The following is a 19574-nucleotide window of genomic DNA, read 5'->3' as shown; positions in this document are numbered from 1 at the left end:
CCCTAGTTATGACAGTTGATTCTACACTTCCGGTAACTATTCGGTCGCTTCGGTATTTTTTTCATTTTGATTTTTTTGTTTTCCCACTTCATGGAGCTATCATAAGTAAAGATTGTCCTCATCTCGTTTTTTTTAATAATGCAAAAAGATAAAAATGCTAAAAACAGAAAATCTTTTAAAAATATTTTTTCGTATGCTTTGAAATGAATGCATGAAAAATATGAAAATAACAAAAATAAAATCTTTTTGGATTTTTTTTTCGATTGAGCGCTTGAAATTTGATTTGGGTAGATATGACGGTTGTACACTTTCTTCATTCTTGACTATGTGGATCTGATACTTAAGCTCTTTGTTACCGCGAGGGTAACGCATGTCAACAAATAGGTCCGTGTTCTGTGGGTCCAGATTTGTCGATGAAGATTCTTTTTAAACATTCCAAAGCAAATCATCCTAAATCTGTTATTACTGCCCACAAAAACGTTTCAGTATGCCATTTTTTTATTATCTAAGGTTGGGGTCTCGAATTACGGTGTTTGGATCCCCTAGTTATGACAGTTGATTCTACACTTCCGGTAACTATTCGGTCGCTTCAGTATTTTTTTCATTTTGATTTTTTTGTTTTCCCACTTCATGGAGGTATCGTATGTAATGATTGTCCTCATTTTTTTTTTTAATAATGCAAAAAGATAAAAATGCTAAAAACAGAAACTGTTGCAGAATCTGTTCCCAAAACAAAATATGATAAGAATTTATCAAAGAATTTCTTAAAGAAATGTATTTTTTATTATATAACAAAATCTCGGGATGTTATGTTCTGATACAGACCAGAAGCATAAACAGAACAAAATAGACTTTGCAACAGTTATTCATAACTCCTGATCTATAATCCAAAATCTCTCGTCTTGTCAACCAACTTATGCTCTTGTGCCACTACCTATAATTCTAAGGAAACTGAGTGGCTCAGGCTTGGGAACCTGGTGAGCATATAGGGATTTCAATATCATAATCTTATAACATATATATAATTTAGAATTCACACAATATAAAATTTCTCTCTCTCTGTATATATATATATATATATATATATATATATATATATATATATATATATATATATATATATATAACCAACTCTTACCCCACCCCGTCAATCCTCTCAATGAGACTATCCATACCCCAGGACCTCAAATTCTAACTCTTACTCCCAGATCTAATCCATATTCTCGAGTCCATGATTATGCCCATTTCATACTCCTGAATAAGGGACAAATGGGTCCATGTCTAAATCCATACTCCCGGACTAATGACAGATTCTATGAGTTGTCCATACTCTCGGACTAAGGACAACTGACTATGTCTTAATCCATACTCTCGAATTAATGACAACTGACTAAGTCTTAATCCATACTCCCTGATTAATGACAATTAACTAAGTCCAATCCATACTCTCGGACTAGGGACGAGTAACTACGTCAAATCCATGCTTCCGAACCAATGAAATATTTTAAAGTTCTATTCTCCGTATATATCTCGCTCGTACTCATAAAGAGATACTACCCCATAACCATTATAACAAATCTTAGGTTTACTCTTTAACCTAAGTTATCATAAACAATCAGGTATGTACTTTAACACATAATTCAAACATCATTAAATAACTTACACAACACATATATTTAATACATTTAAACAATACTTGTATTAAAATCATGTTCATGAAAAGGACTATGCACTCACCTGATAAGACGATTATCGGACAACACTATGGCTCTTAAAGTAGTATTCTTCGATGAAACCAGGATATCTTCACGAACCGGGCTTCTCTCGGGCAGAGCTTCGGCTCGAAAACTCTTTTCTCCTCGGGATCTTCGAGGCTTCGGGACTCGCTTAAGGTGTCGGGATGATACCGAGGCTTTGGGGGTATAACTTGCATGTAAAACGAGGTAATATGGATGAGAGGAAAGAAATTGAGCAACCAAACTCGACTGGCCTCGCTTTCTATTTATAGGAGGCTGAAATCCTATGCTCACGTCGTGAGCTCATTTTCATGGCGTTCATCATTAGGCCACTTGCCTTGGAAGACGTCCACCACCTGCTCACGTCGTAAACATTGTGCTCACGTCGTGAGCTCTGACATAGGTGGAAGTTCGTGCCCCAAACTTCCGAAATTCATATCTTTTGCATACAAGCTCCATTTTCGACGTTCTTTATATGCACGCGTAGGTGAGATTATGCTCTACAACTCTTGTTTAGACTCCTTCGGCTAATTTTGAATTTAACTTTTATTATATTATTTTTAGTAGTCTGTGACAGGAAAACTCCGTTAGAAATTCATAACTTCTTCATCTGACGTCCGTTTTCGTCTGTCTTTTTACCCTTGCATTACTATCGACGAGATATTCGATTCTCATTTAGATTGTTTCGGCTATAAATCACTCGATCTCATATTCGAACTTTGGGATGCATACTGCTAAGTCGAAACTTCGAAAAATCATAACTTCCTTATACGAATTCAGATTTAGATGTTCTTTTTATGCACGCGCTCGGTTTAACGTATTCTACGACTTTCGTTTAGATTACTAAGGCAAAATATCGCTCTATCGTAAATTCACTAATTACGTTACGTAAGTGTCGGGATCTTCGATTGGTCATAACTTCTTCGTTATAACTTGGATTTAGTGTTCTTTATATTTTTGGAAACCTTGTTACAATCTCTACCACTTTGTTCATAATTTCCATGTTTACCAAGTTGCCTAGATTAGTAAGATAGACTCTAGTATAAATTAAGGCACTAGACATCTTTATTATGAGTGAAATCTAGATTACAATCTTCTACATGGTATCAGAGCAGTGTTATTACTCCTGTTGTGTTCCTTTTTTGGAGAAATGGAGCAAAGCGTGGAGGGAGATTCGGAAGACAAATGGAGTTTGAGATGATGATCAGGATTGTTGGGGCTTATCAAAGAGAGTTGGATTGAAGATTAATGTCATTGGAGGTTATTTTTAATATTATATGGAAGAAACTTCGGACTTTGTGTATTGGATGATGGAGTCAAATGGGTTTGATCAAGAAAAGATGGAATTTTTATCGGTTCTGACATGAAACTTCGACAGGTCATAACTTCTTCGTTATAACTCGGATTTCGGCATTCTTTATATATCTGGAACCCTTGTCACGACCACTAAAACTTAGTTAAGATTATTCATTCTAAATAATCTTCTATCAAAAAGTCATTGTTGACGTTTATTGTCTCTTAATTGACTAGCCCTAATCTACGGGCGTTACATGATGACACAAGCATTCTTGTATTGTTTGACATAAACACATTTATCACATTCATTAATTCTAAATCCATTAGAGAGTAATGTGTTGTCAAACCTCTCGTGCCATTGCTTTGGAGCCTGTTTTAGTTCATAAAGTGATCTAACTAACTTACAGACTGTGTTTTCTTGACCCTTAACCATAAACCCTTCACGTTGATTCATATATATCTCTTCATCTAGTTCACCATACAAGAAGGTACTTTTCACATCCATTTGGTGTATTTCCAAATTATGAATGGATGCAATTGCTACTAATGTGCGAATTGATGTAATTCTTGTAACAAGTGAATAGGTGTTAAAGAAGTCTTGACCCTCTTTTTGATGATACCATTTAGATACTAAACGAGCTTTGTACTTCTCAATGGTACCATCAGGTCTAAAATTCTTCTTGAATATCCATTTGTGCCCAATTGGTTTTTGCCCAGGTGGCAAGTCTACCAATTTCCAAGTGTTATTATGCACAATGGAGTCAATCTCACTTTTGATTGCCTCTTTCCAAAATGGAGCTTCAAAAGAATCCATAGCATCCTTATAAGTTTGTGGTTCCTTATTCACTACATAGGTCATGTAATCAGGTCCAAAATTCTTGTCTATTTTGCCCTATTTGCTTTTTCTGGGTTCTAGGTTCTCTTCTTGAACCTTAGAAGAATTCTCTTCATTTGATTGTAAACTTTTGTCTAGAATGGTATCGTTCAATCCATCATCTAGAGTTGTTTTCTTAGAGAAGGTAACCTCTTTCCCTTTATCCTTAAAAGGAAAAATATTTTCAAAGAATTCATCTTGTGCTGATTCCATGATGGCTTGGTTATGGATATCATCAACATGTGATTTATACACAAGAAACCTATAGGTTGCACCATTCATGGCAGGTCCAAGATAGATGCAATCTATAGTTTTGGTCAAAGTTTAGTCCTCTTAGGGAGAGGTACTTGTACCTTAGCAAGGCAACCCCACACTTTCATCCTTTTATAAGAGGGTAACCTCCCTTTCCGCAAATGATATGGTGATTTATCACTCTATTTATGAGGAATTCTATTAAGTATTGAATTTTCTTCAAGACATGCTTCTCCCCACATATTATGTAGTGCTCCAGAAGTAATTAACATTAAGATTATCATGTTTTTCAATGTTCTATTCTTCCCTTCAGCAACTCCATTTTGTTGTGGAGTATATAGAGCAGTTGTTTGATGTATAATATCATTTAAAGAACAAAATTCAGCAAAGTCTTTGGATCTTTGGATTCATATTCTCCTCCTCGATCACACCTTAGAATTTTGATCTTTTTGTCAAGTTGATATTCAACTTCAACCTTGTAATTCTTAAAAGAATTCAAGGCTTCATCCTTGGTATTTAATAGATAAATATAACAATACTTATTGCAATCATCAATAAAAGAAATATAATAATTATTTCCTCCTCTTGTAGGTGTTGCTCTAAAATCACATAAATCAGAGTGGATTAAGCCAAGTATTTCATTATATTTTTCAACTAATTTATGAGGATGTTGTGAAAATTTTGATTCCACACAAACCTCACATTTTAGGTTTTTGTCTAATGAACATTTTGGTAACATGCCAAGTTTTTCCACTCTTTGAATAGAACAAAAATTAACATGTCCCAAACGAGAATGCCACAAAAATGAAGGATCATGCATATACATAGAAGAGGGGCTAGTAGTGCCCATTATTTCATTAGCATTAACATTGGTTACATCATTTTTTGGTGTTTCAACACCATAGTACAAAGGTAAGACACTGACTTTGAAGAGACCCTCACTAAGGTATCCATTTCCAACATACATCCCACCTTTGGTAAGAGCAAACTTATCTGACTCAAAAACAAGTTTAAATCCCTTGTTACTAATAATAGGACCAAAAATCAGATTCTTAGTAATTTTAGGAACATGCAATACATCACATAAAACAAGTTCTTTTTCAGAAAGCAGTTGTAGCTTCACTTTTCCCTTTCCTTCAACTTTTGCAGTAGAGCCATTCCCCATAAACATTGGTTCAAAATCCAAGACTTTCTGGTATGTAGAAAACATGGTTCAGGAGTTGCAAATGTGCCTTGTGGCTCAGGTATCAATCCACCAATCCACACAACTGCTAATCATGTTGGTTTGAATCACAACAACAAACTGATTTGGTGATTCAACCATGTTGGTTTGACCAGAATTTCCTCCACCAAAATTGTCACCATTGTTTCCATTGTTCCCTCCATTGTTTCATCCATTATTTCCTCCTCGACCCCTCCTGAATCTGCAATCTTTGGCCTTGTGTCCAAGTTTGCTACAAACATAACATGAACCAAAATTCTTCTTGTTAGGGCCATGATTTTTGCCATCTTTGGAAGAGTGTTTGGAGCCTTGCTTACCTTTCTTATTGTTGTGCTTTGTCCTTGAAGTACTTGCTTCTCCAAAAAAGTTTGCACTTGGCTCCAAGGAATTTGCATCTGCCTTCTCATTCAATTTGTTATCTTCTTCCATACGAATTCTCAACACAAGTTGCTCAAAACTCATGTCATCGGTTAAGTGCTTAAGATATAGTTTGAAATTCTTCCAAGAAGGAGGAAGTTTTTCAATGATCGAACCAACAAGAAAGTTAGAGTTTATACTCATACCTTCAACTTCGAGATAATGTCCAATGACTTGAATTTCCTCCACTTGTTTGAGGACATATTTGGTATCCACCATCTTGCAATTCATGAACTTTCCAATCACGAATTTCTTGGAACATACCACTTCTGTTTTGTATTTCTTTTACAGTGATTCCCATATCTCTCTTACAGTAGGAATGGTAGAGTAGATATCATAGAGGGAATCATCCAAGGCAAAACTTCTTGGCTTCATACACTCCACAACAGAACGGAGTTGTTGAAAGGCGAAACCAATCATTGTGTGAGGCTGCAAGAATCATGCTCTCATTTACGAATTTGTCACTCTACTTCTGGGCAGATGCGATAGGAATTGCCTGCTTCAACCAAAACGGTTCCTTTCTCAATAAACGATTTTATGTCACTCCCTATGAAATTTTAAATAAAAGAAAACCTAACGTAAAGTTTTTCCATGTTTTTGGTTCTAGGTGCTTCATCTTTGATTCTAAAGAAAAAAGGAAAAAATTTGATGTGAAATATGACGAAGGTATCTTCTAGGGATATTCGCTGATCTCTAAAGCATATAGGGTTCTTAACAAATGATCAAAACAAATAGAAGAAACCTATTATGTCACGTCTGATGAAAACTACTTAAAGAGGACTCAAGCAAATGATAGTCGATCAAAAGAGATCTTTCCTAAACCAAGCCCAGCTACAATTCCACTATTCAATCTCTATGAACAATTCATGCTACTATTCAATGATCCATAGAAGGTTATCTCCTTCGAATCCAAAGCAGCTGACAACAAGGTTGATGAATTGAAGAAAATAATTGATGACGTTGCGAATGATATGCACAAAGAGCAACCAAGTGCGAATGACCCAAATGACATGAACGCTACATTCTAAGGGGGAGGCTTCTAAATCAACTTCCAATGCAACTTTTCAGGGGGAGAACTCAACTCCACAAGATATCCACGAAATTCCACTCCAGGGGGAGAATCCGAAAACTGAAGAAGAGACATTCACATCATTCGAGGGGGGAGAAAGATAATATGAATGATGATTTAGATATACAGATTGATGATTCCGATACATAGTCAGAATTTAAGGAAATAAATGTTGAATTGGATCCATCCTGTGATCCTAATTATCCTCCTCTAACTAAATGGACTAGAGATCATCCAAAAATGTAGGTTATAGGCGAATCGTCTTGAGGAGTTCTTACAAGAGCACAACAGAAAGCGAAATGAACTGCATTATTCTCCAAAGTAGAATATTGCATGTTTAACTCGTTCATCTCCAGATTCGAACCTAAAAATTTTCAGATTGCTTTGGATCATTCGGATTAGGTTAAAACGATGCAAGAGGAGCTCAAGGAATTCGAATGAAACAAAGTCTGGCGACTGATTCCTACTCCAAAGGATAGATTTGTTGTAGGGTTAAAGTGGGTGTTTCGCAAAAAGCTTGATAAAGAAGGAAATGTTATACGAAACAAAGTGCGACTGACTGTAAAGGGGTATTGTAGAGAAGAAGGTATTGACTACGAAGAGACCTTTGCACCTATTGCTAGGTTGGAATCCGTTCGCATCTTTCTGGCTTATGCGGCACATAAGAATTTTTTGAAGTATACCAGATGGACATCAAATGTGCATTCTTGAACGATGAACTTGAAGAGATAATGTACGTGGAGCAACCACCTGGCTTCATAAACAAGAAGTATCTTAATCACTGTTACATTCTAGACAAAGGAGTTTATGGTCTGAAACAAGCTCCAAGAGCCTGGTACAAAACTCTCACTCGTTTCTTAAAAATGTCCAAATTTAATCCAAGGAAAAAGTTAATTGGACCTACTGAACTCATCTCAAATTTCGTTTCCATTATCTTTCAGAATTCAGCTGTTAAGCTGGGGTTAGTTAATCCAAAGATAATGTCATCAACATAGATTTGGACAATCATTAAGTGGTCACCCTCTTTTTTGGGAAAGAAGGTTGGGTCAACCGAACCTTGTTTAAATTTGGACAATCATTAATAGTTCATTGAGGTGGATGATCCTGTTCAACCCGAAGACACTGTTGCAACTTCACATCCTGAGGTTTTGCAGCCTGTTTCTACAAATCCAGAGGTACACTTTTCAATTCCTGTCTCGGTCCTGATTACTGATGATTTCTTTGAGGATGTATCTATTCCCTCTCCTACTGCTACCATTTCTACCCCGATTACGATTGCATCATGTCCACCACCTGTCAGTTCAATAGCTCAAACCCCTGTTGTTTCTTCCATTCCTATGTTCACTGACTCTACTGCCACTGCGTCAACCACGAATATCACCAATGAACCTCTTGTTACTATTAATGTATTTGATGTGGGGGTAGGGGCTTCAGGTTTAACTGTTGGTCATTCAACACCTCCAATTTCTCCATTGAGACAAGACGATGCAGATACCTTTTTTGAATCAGATGGGTTTGAGTTTAGATCTTTTCAGTTCAGTCCATTCAGAGATTCATCAGGATAGTGATGATGATGCTCCTGTTACTCAAAGGCAGTTCAAATCCATCACTGAGAAGTTAGATTCGTTGATCAAATCTTCTCAAGCTTCTTCCAGTGATGCTTATCCTAAGGCAGCAATGGAGGCCTTTTTCCAGTCAATGAAAAAAGAACATCAGGCCAATCTGGATAAAGCGACTCAAGCGGTTTCTGATTTGACTGTTATGTGTAAAGAGATGCTTGCCAAGGTTGAAAAGCTCGTCTCTGATGCTCAATCTTTCATGACAGCTCTACAAACGGCTGCTGAGACAAATACGTCTAAGGCGAATGAGGCAATAGTGGGTCTTCGCACCTCACTTCAAACTGAAAAAGAAGCGCTTGTGTAGGTTCACACTGATCTGCAAATGGATACCACTGAGCTTCGGACGTCAATTTCCTCAAAAATTGATAAGTTTCATGAAGATATGTAAATTGAAAGTGGTATTATAGACAAACTTGCTGCCAAAACAACGAAAGTCCAAGTTCAAGCTGCCAAACTCGCTCATGCAAACAAAGAAATCAAGTAGCTTAAGTCCGAACAAGTTGTAGTTAAAAGTGTTGTTGGAGATGTTAATACCTTGCTCTCCAATATTCTTGATGCTCATGATCCAATTCTTTCAATCTCTATTCGAAGGCATTTGACCGAAAAGTTTCGTCCTGCAATTTCCATGCTTAATCAGATAGAAGGTGTTTAGGAGTCCCCTATCCTTCCAAAACAAGGGGGAATCAAAAGAACCTCAGAACCTTCGAAGACTGATGAAAAAAAATCAAAACTCTCCAATGAACTGAACATTAGTATAGCTTCGAGTTCCCAAGGAAAGGAAAAATTGGTGGATAGTGATGAAGAAGAGCCTGATGAAAAAGACCTCAAAAGACGAAAGGCTCGTGAGGTTGAAATGGATGAACATCAGCGAATCATCCAAGAAGCAGAGGCGAAGGAGCGAGCAGAACGCGAAGCTCAGGTTACTTTGGAAATTTGAAAGACTTTGTTTCCACCATGGACCTTGGAGCGAATCCTTAATGAGGCGGTTGATAATCCAGGCATGAGTTGGTTGGAACCTGTAACTTCGTTTGATCTGGAGAATTTGCAGGATTCTCAATTCGACATGCCTATCACTCCGAGAGCACTCATGTTTCGCAGTTTTGATGTAATTGTGAATGCTTCTACAACAGACAAGAAAGTTGATAACTCTTTAATGGAGTTTTATCTTTCACATGCCAAGCCTCAGTACCTCACTTGGAGTGCACATAAGATTATAGTCGTGAAGGTCATAGGGCCAATTGAAACAAGGAGCTTTGTGAACATCAAGTTCAAAACAACAAGAGGATCCGAAAGCACTGTTCATGAATTTTCGTTGGCTGATTTGCCATGTCTTAATACTTATGATTGGATCGTTTTATTGCACTTCCTTTTGAAGGATGAAAAGAAATACAGACCTGTTTTGGGGCATATAAAACGAATGTTGATTTCATACATTTATGAAGTGGCGAAATTTGACATTAAATTTCTTCAGTTCTGAAGAGGAAACCTACTGCTCCCCTTACTGGCAAGACGAAAGACATCAATGCGATGCAGATGGGGGAGATTGAAAATAGAACTGGACCTTAATGTTTCATCGTGGTTCAGGAGCTGCTTTGCAAAAGTGTGTCTTCGCATTGCTTGATAAGTATCTGTTCTCTACAGTTTGCTTGGAATTCATTTTGGATATCACAAGCCAATGTAAACTGAATGACATAGCTGCGAAGAAGGTTTACTCTGATATGATAAGGTGGTACACTGCCTTTCGCATGCATCTTCTCGCAGTCATTCCCAAACTCTTCAAGACTACAAAGAAGACTCAACGGTGAAGAGCCTCTCGCCTCAATGGACGCAAAGGGGGAGATTGTTGGGAATTAGTGTTGTGTCTTTGAGTCTTATTTTAATAATTCATTTATATAAACGGGCTTAGGCTTTTCCACCCATCATTTATTAGGGTTAGAGTATTTAAGGTGTATGCATGCACTGTGTTTCAGCACTAGGGGAAATTATTCTTGTAACCCTAAACATGCCTCTACAGTAGTAATTCTTAATCGAGTTCTTCTGAGGCTGTGGTTGATAATAATTCAGCATACTTTGAATCATTATCTTTTTCTTGTTCTTATTTACATTCTGTTTTGAATCTAATCGATCTTTTAAGGATTACTATCCTAACACATATCCTTCAGAGTTTGACACCCTGTCACGCTCACCAACTCACTTGGCAATGACTAAACTGCAACAAATGAAACATCCTCTACCCTAAATCAGGTCACAAACTCCTCCCAAGACATAGTCTCTAATTCAGAAAGTGCAATAGATCACGCAAGCAATTCCCATCAGCTCCTTGCTGCCCAATATAGGAGATCCAAGGTGAACCAAACATTGGATCCTATGGGGTAGGGACTAGTGCGGAAAACACCTTCCATCTCCTCAATCCAACGCGAACTCAAAATCCTGGCAATCCTTCCCTCGATTGGCTCACAAACTGAGCTAAGACCTGATCCTAAACCAGAACCGCCTCCCTGAGTGCTCATCTCCAAACTGAAAAACCACAAAACCACAAACCACTGGTCAAAACATAATCTAGGATTCTTGTTCTCGAAGTGATGAGATTAAAACTTAATCTTGAAGATCGATTAGATCTTAAACAGCTAAATAAATACAAAATAGCAAGAACAAGAAAATAAGAACAAGGCAAGAGTGAATCAAACGAGTCGAATGATTAAAACAAAACCCTCAGAAGAGCTCGATTAAGAACATCAACTGTAGAGGATTAGTAGGTTTACAAGAACAATCAAAGAAATCTGTAATTCTATCGTAATACTCTTAATCGTTAACCTAATTATGCATGCAAGCATATATTTATATAATAAACATAACAGACTCTCGGTTGGACAGGCCTAAACCGGAGTACAAAATAATTGGACTAAAGCCGAGCCCAATGACGCAATCCTCTAGCGAATCTTCAACCCAACAATCTCCCCCTTTGCGTCAATTGGAGCAAGATCTTTACTTGTTACTTGGGCCAGCAGCGGAGGCGGGTACCTTCTTCTTCACGGTGTTAAACAGACGAGAGATAAGAGCCAGTATCGTCTGCCTAAACCTGATGTACCATTGGATCATGTCGTTGAAGTACTTAACATCATCCGCTGCATTCTCTTTACACCTTCGGATGATCAATAACACATGCTCCAGACAAGCAGTGGTGTAAAGATGTTTGTCAGCTAAAGCAAAGAGACATTTCTGTCCTTCTGCTCTAGTGAACATGACCGAATTGTGTCTCGGGTCGATCTTGCCCATCTTCATTTTATTGAGATCACTGGCCGATCCCACAGGAGCTATCTTCGGTTTCTTCTTGAAGGTGGTGGCTACCTCCTGATCCATAAGGGCTACCTCCATGATGTAATAGACTAACATCCTTTTGAGATGGTCTATAATGGGACCATATTCGGCTTCATTCGTCAAAAGGATATTATGCAAGACAATCCAATCATGAGGATTTAAGTTCGGTAGATTTGCCAGGGATATATGATGTTCAGTTCTTGCAGACCCTCGAATCACCTTGAACCGAACATTAATGAATCTTCCTTCGGTGTAAGGCTTCAATACCCGAACGTTCACTATCTTCTGGGCGCTCCATGTTAAATACTGAGGACGAGCAGCCTTCAGATAGAATTCAATCAGCTCCCTATCCACCTCAGGGTTCAGATGAGGGACTTCAAAAATACTTGAGAAAGCGTGGAAGATAAACGCCTTTCGAGTCAACGGCATGTCGAACTGCGAATCGACAGAATTATAGCAGTCGAACGAGATCACCGGCTCGAGCCATAGGATGCTGGGAGTATCTATGGCCTCCTTAATCATTCGCTCCCGAGTCCATGCAGGGAAGAGAGTCTTCCTGCTCTCGAGGAGATCGTGGGCTTCCTTCTGCTTGCGTTCGGCTTCTTCAGCCTCTCGCGCCACACGATTAACATCATCATCAACATTGCGACTGTTTTTGCATTTCAACATGTCAGCAATGGTTTCATCATCTTCATCTTCATCTTCTTCCTCAGCTATGTGTTTCCCTTTATCCTTCACACCCGAACCCGAAGCTTGACCAGTCGGAGGTGGTTCGGTTGTGTGAGTAGCTTTGGAGGAAGGAGGTGGTTTCGATCCGGACTTCTTCTCTTCTCCCCCTTGTTTTGGAGTGGACACGAAACTAGGTAAACCTTCGATTTTGCTGAGAAGGTCCAAGGCAGGAGCAAGTTTTTTAGCAAGGGTTCGCCTCACCGAATGGTTTAGAATCGGATCGTGTGCTTCGAGGATGTTAGATAGAGCAGCGAGTACATCCGAAACACATGTCTTGATAACCTCCCGTTCGGATCGAAGAGCTTCAAGCTGTTGCTGTGAGTTTGAAAGTTGAGTGCTCTTGACCTTTAGGGCGGTGGTTTTGCTTGCCAGAACGTCCATCAATGAGTTTTCAGCTGCGAGATCCTCCTGAAGCTTAGCGAGGCGCTCATCGATGGAGGCACGAAGGGCTGAGTTGTCGTCGCTTATGGTTTGGCGAAGAGTAGCGAACGAGGTCAACTCCGTTGAGATGAACTTTGCCAATTGCTGAACAATCGGTTCCAAAGTTGTCTTGGCGGCGTCAGCGCTTTCCTGTAAGGACTTCAACAGGGTAGAAGCGTCTGAGAATAGTTTATCGACTTTTGCGTTCGCAGCCTCACAGGCTTTTGTGGAGGCGTCTATGGCGGCTGAGGCTGAAGCTACAGAATCATGCTGGACCCTGGAGAAGGCAAGGCATCAACAATCTTCTGAAGAGCGGCTTCAGAGAGAGATGACTGGTGGTGGGAAGATGAAGCGAGAAGTAAGTCAACCTTCTCGTTAAGCTCCTTAAGATGCTTCTTTGTCACTGGAGCATCATCCTCTTCGTCACTCTGAACCTGAAACGGACTAAAGTAGACCGAATCGAAGGTCATGTTGTCTCCGCCAAGAAACGGGTTATCTCCATTAGAGGCATGATCTGGAGATGATGGAGGTGGTGAAGCTAGGGGTGTAGTGGGTTGGGTAGGTTCAGGGTGAGTGTGGGGTGGGGTAGTGTGGGTAGGTTCAGTTACAGGTGGGGTTTTGGTTGCATCGGTATGAACCCCCGTATCAGATACGTTGGTTGTAACCTTTGTAGTTGTTGTTGTAGTTGTATCAGTGAAAATGGGTGGTGGTATAGGGAAAGAGGTTGGAGGAATAGTGGTAGTGGGGGTTATGGTGGGAATGGAAGTAGGGATTGTTTGAGTAGGTGAAGGAACTGGTGAGTTGTGGATTTCCATGTCTGGAGTAGGAGATCGGGGTGGGGTGTTGCCTCGTTGAGGGGTTTCGCCTCCTTGAGAGCCGTCCGAATCCGAACGCTCATCTTCTGAGTCACTCGAAGAGGAAGGGATTATAAGCTTTCGCTTCGGTTGAGTCTTCCTCCTCTTCGGCTGCGGGGACTGAGCAGGTTTCGTTTGTTTCCTCTTCTTGGGAGAAGGACCTTTAGGAGCTTTGGTCACTTGCTTCCCTTTTTCCGCCTTTTTGCCCCTGTTCACCGGTTTGTCAGCATCGTGGATGGACTTTAGCATTTCCGGTGTGAGTTCCCTTGGCCCTGACTGTTTGAACTCCTTGATCGTCCTGATGATCCTGTTGTCAGAAGGAACATCACCATACATTGTCTCCGGAATAGATCCAATGAAGGAAAACTTGGATGCATCAAGGACGATGATCTTCGTGGTATGAAACGTACCGATCGAAGACATTGATGCACCTGCAGGAGTGGGGACGTCGAACTTATCCATTGCCCACTTTGTAATAAGAGTCCAGAACCGAGCATACGACACGTCAGAATGTCATGATGAAGAAGAAAGGCTCTGGATGAGTTGTTGCCAGAGGACCAACCCAAAATCTAAGTTGACTCCATTGTAAGCTGCATACATAATTGACAAGAAAAGTCGACTAGCACCGTCGGATCCTAAGCTCCGTTTCGACAAGCCCTTGAAGAGGACTGTGAACATGCCGTTCCACTGCGGCGGCAAGCAGGATTTCTTGAACTTGGCGACGGAGATGAGCACCTCCGTGTACCCCATATTGTAAAACATGCTGTAAAGATGGCCCACCGAAATCGTCTCCAGATTGATTCTCGAGGAATCAGCAGCAAACCCTAGCAGAGTGCAGAATCGCTGCCTTGAAATTGAGGTCTTGTGATCAGCAACCTCAAAGAACACCCGCTCTACTGCTTTGTCGTAATAAGCAGTCGCATACACCTGCGAGAGCATCGCCATGGGCACAGACTCAACCCTTGATAGTGCAGGAGCGATTTGCGAGTACTTCAAGCACTCGATGATCGGAAACATGTAAGAATCATACGCCTGCGGTGTGAGGTCAATCACCAAGCACTGTTGAGGACGAATGGGAAGAATGTGTGAGGTGGCATGGACGGATGATGATTCTGCCATTGTTGAAGGTAGAAGAAGAGGAACAGTAAAGCTTTTTCAAGTTTTTGCTCTTTTGTAAATTTGAAGCAGTAAAGAGGTAAATGGAAGTATTGACTGCCTTTTATAGTGGGTGAAAGGAGAGAGAAAAATCGTTTCAAATCTTCTATGGAAATACGAAAAGGTTTCCCGGAATGACAGATGCGTGACAGTTAAGGCATGCGATGATCACGTAGGAGAGAGAGTGTCAGATTCCTAGGATCACGCCGCCCAACAAGCGCCGTTTCAGAATAAGGCGTTTCAAATCCTCACGCGCCTTTAAGTGTCAGAGAGAAATCGCTTGAGATCCTCACACGCGTCCACTATGTCAGTAAAAGGATGGACGTTTCAACTTCACACGCGCCCCTTTTAACTTTTACCACCAGTTGAAATTTAAGCCATTTATTTCCCGCCTGAGTCATCACCCTTTCATCTTATTTTGTAAATCGCATCTTTTGAATAAATTGCCCACGTGGATGATTTTTGACCACATCTTGATAATTAACCACCAAAGCAATAATACAGCCTGTAATAATTAGTAACAAAATTTTGAAAAATCAAAGATTTTCGTGCTAAGAGTGTAAAAAATAAAAGAAATAAAGCGACTCTTTGTGGGAATAAATGTGATGTCAATAATGACACGAAACAAATGATCCCGGGCACGAATCTCTTCCTTCAAGGTCAAGAGAGACCGTAAAGTGTTAATGTGGATTCCCGTTGAATTACGATCAAACACTTATTAATAAATGTTGAAAGGCTTCTTTTAATTAGGCTAATTCAGGTTGGCTTTCGCTTTGATGCAACAATTCTAATCTTGAAATAAGAAAGAAAGTGATCAAAGTACTTGTGAGACCGGTGTAGTCTGTTGAACAAGTAGGTAGGAATTAACTTTAAATTGGCTTGGAAAATATAAAATCTTAAAAAAAAATTAAAACTGGATCCCAAGGGAAGAAATGTTATGGTGTTTAACAATTTCATAGGAATCACACAAAATAAAGGTTGAGATTTCATGAAGGTACATCCGTCAATTCTTTGGTGAAAACTTGAGCAAATTAACTGTTCACCGTCAATTCAGATATGGTGTTGAATTTTGGGTTTCACTCAGCTCGTAGTGGCACGAAACTAAGATCATAAACACAGTTGTTGTGTAACCATAAACCTCAGTGGTAATTTCTGAGAGTCTCAAGGGTTACGTTGATGAAATGAATGTAATGGAGAAATGTAATGGAGATGGTGTAAGAAAATAAAGTACCTCAGCTGCAAAAAGAAGGACCAAGCAGAAAACTCTTATCTCATGTGAGAAGAGAGTGAGGTAGCTCACGATTAGAATAAATGTGGTAGCCTAATTGGGAAGACACGGTTTGTTTATACCAGGTCATTAAGGCGATTATTCAGAATCTTATGAGGCTTGGGACACATACAGCAGCATGCTTCTAGGGACACTTAAGTAATCCAACAATTATATCCCCATAAACGAACGAGCACAAGTGAAATTAAAAGAGAAAACTATTTTTGGAGTTTTTGAAGTAGATAATGAATAAATAAAAAAAATAAGAAAAATTAAAAGAAAAAAAAATAAAAGGTAAAAAGTAAGCAAAGAAAATAAGACTCGAAAAAAAACTTTGGAAAACATTGAAAAACCGAACCCGAACGTTCGGTTGAATTCGGTTGGGAAAAATGTGAAAAACCGAACCCGAGCGTTCGGTTGGTTTCGGTTGAAGAAAATTTTGAAAAACCGAACCCGAACGTTCGGTTGGTTTCGGTTTAAGAAAATTTTGAAAAACCGAACCCGAGCGTTCGGTTGGTTTCGGTTTAAGAAAATTTTGAAAAACCGAACCCGAGCGTTCGGTTGGTTTCGGTTTAAGAAAATTTTGAAAAAACCGAACCCGAGCGTTCGGTTGGTTTCAGTTTAAGAAAATTTTGAAAAACCGAACCCGAACCTTCGATAGGTTTCAGTTTTGGAAAATTTTTGAAAACCAATGAATTGAGACATGCAATCAGAATATACTTTTGACAATAAAATAAACAAATTTGTACAAGAAATATACAACCAAGAAAACGACCTTTGTAGTGATGAGCGAGGCAGATTATGTAACCGAACCTGAACGTTCGGTCAAGTTCGCTTCTTACATTTGAGGTTGAGAGGTAGTTTGAGGTACTGATTCTGATTCCATCATACCTAGCCCTTGTAAAATTTTGTTGAATGATGCTTCAGGAAGAGCTTTGGTAAAGACGTCAGCCAGTTGATCAGTGGTTCTTACGAAGTGAACTTCGACGTTTCCATCTTCCACATGATCTTTGATGAAGTGATACCTCAGTGCTATGTGTTTGGTTTTAGAGTGTTGCACTGGGTTATGACAGATCCTAATTGCACTTTCAGAGTCACAATATAGTGGGATCTTCTTCATATTGAGTCCATAGTCTCGAAGTTGACTCTGGATCCAAATCACTTGAGAGGTGCAGGATGCAGCGGCTATGTATTCCGTTTCGGCAGTAGACAACGACACGCACGTTTGTTTCTTGGATTGCTAGCTGACCAACTTCCCGTCAAGGAATTGACAGCCACCAGTGGTGCTTTTTCTGTCGAGTCCACATCCTCCAAGGTCAGCATCTGAATAGGCTTGAACGAAGAAGCCTGAGTTGGAATGATACCATAGACCTAAGGAGGTGGTTCGCTTGAGATAGCGTAAGATGTTCTTCACTGCAAGCATGTGAGGTTCGCATGGGTTTGCCTGAAATCGAGCACAATAACATACAGAAAACATGATGTCAGGCCTGCTAGCAGTACGATACATTAGTGAGCCTATCATTTGACGATAGAGCGTGATATCAACAGCCGGTTTGTCTAGAGATAGAGTTAGCTTGGTGCCGAATGTCATTGGGACTTTGAATTTGGAGTCTCCCATCATACCAAACTTTACTAGGAGAGTCTTCGTGTAAGCTTCCTGATTGATAAAGATGCCTTCGGGTCCCTGTCTAATATTTAAACCAAGGAAAAAGTTAATAGGACCCATTGAGCTCATTTCAAATTTAGTCTCCATCAGCTTTCTGAATTCAGCTGTTAGGCTGGAATTCGTAGAGCCAAAGATTATGTCATCGACATAAATTTGAACTATCATAAGGTGGTTACCTTCCTTTTTGCGAAAGAAGGTTGGGTCAACCGAACCTTGTTTGAATTTGGACATCTTTAAGAATTTAGTTAGCGTTTCATACCAGGCTCTCGGAGCTTGTTTGAGGCCATACACAGCTTTATCCAGAATGTAGCAATTATTTGGATACTTTTCGTTTACGAACCCAGAAGGTTGCTCCACATACACGGTTTCTTCGAGTTCTCCATTTAGAAATGCACATTTGACGTCCATTTGGAAAACTTCAAAGTTTTTGTGGGCAGCGTAAGCCAGAAATATTCTAACTGATTCCAGCCTAGCTACGGGAGCGAAAGTCTCTTCATAATCAATTCCTTCTTCCTGACAATATCCCTTTACGACCAGACGAGCTTTGTTCCTTATAACATTCCCTTCCTTGTCCATTTTATTCCTAAAGACCCATTTGAGACCAACAACCGAGGCATCTGGAGGAGTTGGAATGAGGCGCCAGACTTTGTTCCTTTCAAATTCGTTCAGTTCGTCTTGCATTGCTTGAACCCAATCAGAGTGATCGAGTGCAGTGTTAACTGTCTTCGGTTCAACTTTTGATACGAACGAGTTAAACATACAAAACTCAACCTTTGAAAATAAGGATGTCTGTTTTGCCTTCAGTTGTGATCGGGTCAAAACCTTTTCGGAGACATCACCAACCACTTGAGAGATAGGATGATCTCTGGTCCATTTGGTGAGAGGAGGGTAGTTTGGATCAAAGGTGGGATCTAGTTCAGCGTTGATCATTTCTTCTGGCTCAGATTGGCTTTCGTAGTCGAGCGTCATATCACCATGCTCCCCCTCGGTTGATGAGCTATAAGAAACTTGAGGTTCAGAGGTTTCTTGTGGTGCTGGACTTTCAGGCATTGATGCACCTTCGGTTGGAGAAGCACATTCGGTTGCAGTTGGACTTTCGGTAGCAGTAGTAGTGCTTGGCTCCCCCTCAACATGTGAGCTTGGCTCCCCCTCGACTGAAGCATCATGGTATGGAGGTTCATCAGAATTTGATCCTCCTTCATTCATTCTCCTGGCAGCTTCTTCGACAATTTGCTTTATGTGGTCTACCTTGTTGTCGGCTGCACCGGCTTCTGAGAGAGTAGCTTTCTCTGGTTCGTCAAAGAGCTCCAAAAATTTCTCGTATAGATTAGCGATCGAGACTGTGACTTGGCCAGTTTGAGGAAAGATGTCCCCAGCTGTGTCTTCTTTGGCCTGTAGCTTTTTGACATAGCTATCGTCAAAAGTCACATAATAGGTCTCTTCGATTTTTCTCGAACGCTTGTTTAGGACTCTGTATGCTTTGGAAGTGAGAGAATAACCCAGAAAGATTCCTTCGTCGGCTTTGACATCGAACTTGTTGCGGTGTTCTTTAGAGTTAAACATGAAACACCGTGAGCCGAACACATGGAAAAATTTCACATTGGGTTTTCTGCTGTTGAGAATCTCATATGGTGTGAGCGTGAATCGCTTGTTGAGATAGGACCTGTTTTGTGTAAAACA

The sequence above is a fragment of the Lactuca sativa genome, chromosome 6, assembly GCF_002870075.4.
Source record: "Lactuca sativa cultivar Salinas chromosome 6, Lsat_Salinas_v11, whole genome shotgun sequence".
Lineage (NCBI taxonomy): Eukaryota > Viridiplantae > Streptophyta > Magnoliopsida > Asterales > Asteraceae > Lactuca > Lactuca sativa.
Note: the sequence above shows the minus strand (reverse complement) of the source record.